This window comes from Vicia villosa, linkage group LG2 (assembly GCF_029867415.1).
Source record: "Vicia villosa cultivar HV-30 ecotype Madison, WI linkage group LG2, Vvil1.0, whole genome shotgun sequence".
NCBI classification, from domain to species: domain Eukaryota; kingdom Viridiplantae; phylum Streptophyta; class Magnoliopsida; order Fabales; family Fabaceae; genus Vicia; species Vicia villosa.
Window position 1 is genome coordinate 3,726,220 of NC_081181.1, and position 6,000 is coordinate 3,732,219.

Consider the following 6,000-nt stretch of genomic DNA (forward strand, 5'->3'; position numbering starts at 1 on the left):
AGGACTAACCTGGACAGTGTAGAAACCTTCCAAAAGATATCATCACAAATAAATCGAATGACAGATTTTATGGGAGTCCCACAAACTAGGCGAAGAAATGACCAACCCCCTTATCGAGAAGGTGACCCGGTCTTGGAACGTATTCAAGATGTGGTTCCTCCGCCTAGGCCAACACTCGTTTATGTAGTTCCTCCACCTAGGCCACCACCCGTTGAAAGAAACCAAGTGATAGACCTAGAGAATCCGAATCAAAGGACCGACTTTGGCCAACAAGAGACTATCAAAGAAAGACCCAGATTAAGGGTAGTTGGTAGGAACGAACATCCAGACGAAGTAGTCCACAGGGTTAGGAGAGAAAATATGGCAACAGAAAATAACCTAACTGCCATGATAGAAAGAATTATGGCCAATAATGGCCTTAATACTGGACTTCGACATCCAAACTACACATCCCCCGTAGCAGAATATATTATGCAAACGGAATTACCAAGAGGTACCAAGGTGCCTAAATTCACAAAGTTTTCAGGGGACACTAGTGAATCGACTGTAGAACACATAGCCAGATATTTGACAGAAGCCGGCGATTTAGCAGGCAACGAAGATCTGAGCATTAAATATTTCCCTAGTTCGCTAATAAAAAATTCTTTTACTTGGTTTACTACCTTACCCCCAAATTCCATAGATGCATGGGCACACTTGGAGAGATTGTTCCACGAACAATTCTACATGGGCCAAACCAAGATAAGTCTGAAGGAATTGGCTAGCATCAAGAGGAAATTCACAGAACCTATAGATGATTATTTAAACAGGTTCCGTTTGTTAAAGTCAAGATGCTTCACAGTCGTCCCAGAACATGAATTAGTCGAAATGGCTGCAGGAGGTCTAGACTACTCAATTAGAAAGAAACTGGATACCCAATACTTAAGGGATATGGCCCAATTGGCAGATAGAGTTCGACAAGTCGAACGACTAAAAGCGGAAAAGGCCAGAGCGAATAAAAGTTACAAGAAGGAAAGGGTAGCATATATTGAAGCTGAAGACGCTGAAGGCGAATCCTTCGAAGATTCATACAGCGTCGAAGAGGTCGAAATAGACCTAGCTGAATTAAAAGAGGCACCGCCTTACTCTTGCAAACTGCTCACTCCTTCGAATGGAAAAAATCCAGTCGAGAATGATAAAAGCGATAGATTTCCAAAGAAAAATTACACTTTTGACGTCACTAAATGTGATGAAATATTTGATTTGCTAGTAAAAGATGGCCAGATGATAGTGCCTCCTAATTCCAAAGTTCCTCCATTAGAACAATGGAAAAAACGAGGCTTTTGTAAATATCATGGTTTTTTAGGCCATAAAACCTCACAATGCTTTCTTTTCAGGGATCTAATTCAGAATGCTATCAAGGATGGACGTTTGAAATTCGCTGATAAGGCAAAGAATCACATGAAGGTTGACGCAGACCCCCTAAATGTTGCTGACACTAACTATGCTGAACCAGTTGATGTCAACATGGTAGATGTGTTTGCAACTGATATTGCTGAATGGGAGGTAATTTCATCTGGAAAGCAGGCTACTGAGAGCCTAAATGACAATGCGGCCTTCAATACTGATGTTGAAGAATCTGTCGAGACCAAAATCACTGAAAATTTGAAGGAGAAAACCAGCGAGGCCATTGAAGACCTCAGGGTGAAACTCCAACATATAAAGATCTCTGAAGCTTCCCCAGCAGGTGTCAACATGGTGAATGTTAGACAGCCGTTATCTGAAGTAGAGGAGCTAGAGAAATGTGTGCTGAGGGAAAGAGGAAACTATGGAAATCCTCAGAAAGGTGAAAGTTTGAAAGATTATCTCTGGAAGTTTCACGAGAAAAATGCTGGACGGATGCTAATGTGTCCAAGATGCTCGATCATGCTGAATCGAAGGGTCCAAGATAACTATGAAAGGGCCCAACGAGAAAGGATGGAACAACCCTGGAGAGGAGGAAACCTATTGCTGAAGGTTTATCCAAGGCCAGAAGAAAGCTTGGTAGGTTTCCTAGTTAGGTGTCACAAGGAGAAGACAGAGATTGTTATGTGTCCCAGATGTGGAGCAGTCTATGATAACCTTATGGCACAATCATTCGAAAGAACGCTATTCACCACTGGCAGGGAGTCTCAGGGACTCCGTCCCAACATGTATGTGTTCGACAATCGAACATCATCAAAAAGGTTTGATAGTCCTCACCCTAAAGCTCGAAGGGTGCATTCAAGCTTCCGGCAGACATACCCATGGATAGATGGATGCAAGCTGGTGCAAGAAATAACAAGTGGCGAAGTTGGGACCAAAGGGGAAGAACTGCGATGGCTTATAGAAAGCAATTCCAGACCTCAAATCGAGAGATGTACAGGTTGGAGAACTACAAGGGTAAAAATCCTATGTCCAGATCCCAATGGAGAAGACACTAGAGGATGAAGAAAGCCCAGAAAGAATACAATGCAAAGGAGGTTGGAGTGTCTAGCAGTACCAAAATCCCAATGCAGGGGGCACGATCAAGCAAACCTCCGTTAGAACGCAAGCTATTCAGTTATGAGAATGAGAAAGAAGAGGAAAAGATGCACTCCCGTCCTTGGAAGGAGGATGATAGAATGACAAATGACTTCGACTCAGACAGAGTGTCATCTATAAATTTCAATTGCAATGTTGTGTCGTGCTCCCTCACGAGTTTAACCAGGAAACAGAAGCTGAAGATTGCGAGGAAGCTGATGCAGAAGAGATGGCGAAACACAGACCTGTGTGTTATTATGTGCTAAACAACGGGGCTGTTGAAGAACAGAATGCTTTCTTCAAGAGACCTGACCAAGGCATGAGAAACCATCTGAAACCACTTTACATAAGGGCCAAGATTGAAAATGTTGGCATTAACAAAGTCCTAGTGGATGGAGGGGCAGCAGTTAATCTAATGCCCCAATACATGCTAAAAAGGATTGGTATGTACGACACTGATATAAGGCCACATAACATGGTCTTGTCCAACTACGAAGGCAAAATAGGGCAGACTTTGGGAGTTATCCAAGTGAATTTAACTATGGGTTCGGTCACAAGGCCAACGATGTTCATGGTGATACCAGCAAAGGCGAATTATAACCTTTTGCTAGGAAGAGAATGGATCCATGGAGTTGCTGCAGTACCCTCGATAATGCATTAGAGGTTAACCATCTGGAGAGAGGATGGTATAGTAGAAAACATTGAAGGAGATCAAAGTTACTACATGGTTGAAGTCAACCAGGTCAACAAAACTAGTTTCGATAGAAATTTGGCCAACATAGGGCCATGCCATGCAGGAGAGGATATATACTCCCCAAATAAGAATGCTTTATACTACTTGTCCTTACACCCAAATGGATTTCAGTGGAACAGGGAAATAATGGACGGTCTAGATGACACAGAATCTGTCGAAGGATTACCAGCAATATGGCCAGCTGGCTGGGATGAAGAGAGTAATTATGCCTGAGTCATCCTTCTTCAAAAAGATTTCGGCTTACATAGCCGAGAACAAAAGAAAAGCGACTCTCGAAGCTGAATTATCGAGTATGACTATTGAAGCAATTCAAAAAGAGGTAGAAGCACCAGACCCTGGGATACATTTTATCCCTCAACCTCCTGACGACACAGTTCAAGACGAGAAAGTTTCAAGCAAAGAAATAAATCAAAGGCTGGACACAATATATGATGAAGAGCCCTTGGGATTCGAGAAAAATCCGATGGCGTCAAACATAAAGATGTTAGCTCAAGAACCAATCGAAGAAGTAAATCTTGGAGATGAAAATCAAAAGAGGGTAACATACATCAGTGCAAAGTTAGAGCCAACTTTGAAGTCAAAGGTCGTTGCGTTACTAAAAGACAATAAAGATTGTTTCGCCTGGGACTATGATGAGATGCCTGGTTTGGGGAGTGATTTGGTCGAACTAAAGCTACCTATAAAAGAAGGGAAGAAGCCCATCAAGCAAACTCCTAGAAGGTTCGCACCAGAAGTTCTCTCGAAGATCAAAACAGAGGTCGAAAGAATTCTCCGTTGCAAGTTCATCAGAACTACGAGGTATGTTGAATGGATTGCTAACATTGTACCTGTTATTAAAAAGAATGGTTCGTTGAGGGTATGTATATATTTTCGTGATCTAAATGCAGCAACCTCTAAAGATGAATATCCCATGCCTGTGGCAGAAATGCTAGTAGATTCAGCCGCAGGCTTCGAATACCTAAGTATGTTGGACGGATATTCTGGGTACAATCAAATCTTCATTGCAGAAGAAGATATGTCCAAAACAACCTTTCGTTGTCCAGGGGCAATAAGCACCTACGAATGGATTGTAATGCCTTTTGGTCTGAAAAACGTTGGGGCAACTTATCAAAGAGCAATGAATTCTATATTCCATGAATTTATAGAAACATTCATGCAAGTGTACATATATGACATTGTTATAAAATCTGTTTCAGATTGCAGTCGTCTTGACCATCTGAGCCAATCATTTGAAAGAATGAGAAAACATGGCTTAAAGATGAATCCCCTTAAATGTGCTTTCTTTGTGCATGCTGGAGATTTCCTGGGTTTCGTAGTCCACAAAAAGGGAATAGAAATTAATCAGAATAAAACAAAGGCTATTATGGAAACAAAGCCTCCATCCACGAAGAAAGAACTGCAATCTTTATTGGGAAAGATAAACTTCTTAAGAAGATTTATCTCTAATTTGAGTGGACGCACGCAAGCTTTCTCCCCCTTACTTCGACTGAAGTAAGGAAGGTTCGAATGGCATGTTGAACATCAAGAAGCTTTTGAGAAAATCAAGCAATATTTGATGCACCCATCAATATTGTCCCCCCCAAATGGGAAGAAGCACATGCACCTGTATATCTCAGCTTCAGATAATACAATAGGTAGCATGTTAGCACAAGAAGATGACAATGGCATCGAAAGAGCCATTTATTACTTAAGTAGAGTACTCAATGATGCAAAGACTAGGTATAACGCCATATAAAAACTCTGCCTTTGTTTATATTTCTCTTCTATTAAACTCAAGTATTATATAAAGCCAGTTGATGTTTACGTTTCATCTCATTTTGATGTTATTAAACACATGCTATCTAAACCAATATTGCATAGTCGAATTAGCAAATGGGCTTTGGCCCTTACTGAGTACTCTCTAATCTTTCAACCCCTTAAGGCAATGAAAGGACAAATTGTGTCAGATTTCATTGTTGACCATGCAGTGGTTGAAAATCCTCAGCAATATTTAGATTTGAAGCCGTGGAAGTTGTACTTCGATGGTTCAACGCATAAAGAGGGAAGTGGCGTTGGTATTCTCATAATTTCTCCTGATGGAATTCCAACAAAGCTCAAGTACAAAATTGAAGGCCCTTTATGTTCCAACAACGAAGCTGAGTACGAAGCACTGATTGCTGGACATGAAGCCTTATTGGAATTGGGGGCAACCAGAGTCGAAATTAAAGGAGACTCAGAATTAGTAATAAAGCAATTGACGAAAGAATAAAAATGTATCAAAGAGAATTTGATCATGTACTTTGTCTTAGCAAATAGGCTGCTTAAAAAATTCGAATATGTAGAGTTAAAGCACGTCTCAAGGGTGAACAATCAAGAAGCAAATGATTTGACACAGTTAGCCTCGGGATACAAAGTATCAAAAGAAAAATTGCAAGAATTGATCGAGGTAAGAGGCAAAGCAATGGCCACAAAGTTATCTCCAAGCGATCTGGAGAACTCACAGTTAGGCTTCGCCAACGAAGAAGAATTTTAAGTCTTAAATATAGACTCCTTAGCAGATACAAATTGGAGGAATCCAATTGTAAACTACTTGAGAGATCCTTCGACAGATACAGATAGAAAGGTGAAGTACAGAGCCTTATCATACTTCTTGATGGGAAATGAATTGTTTAAGAAAACCCCTGAGGGAGTTTTACTAAAATGTCTGGGTGAAGCTGAAGCATACTTGGCACTCTCGAATGTGCACA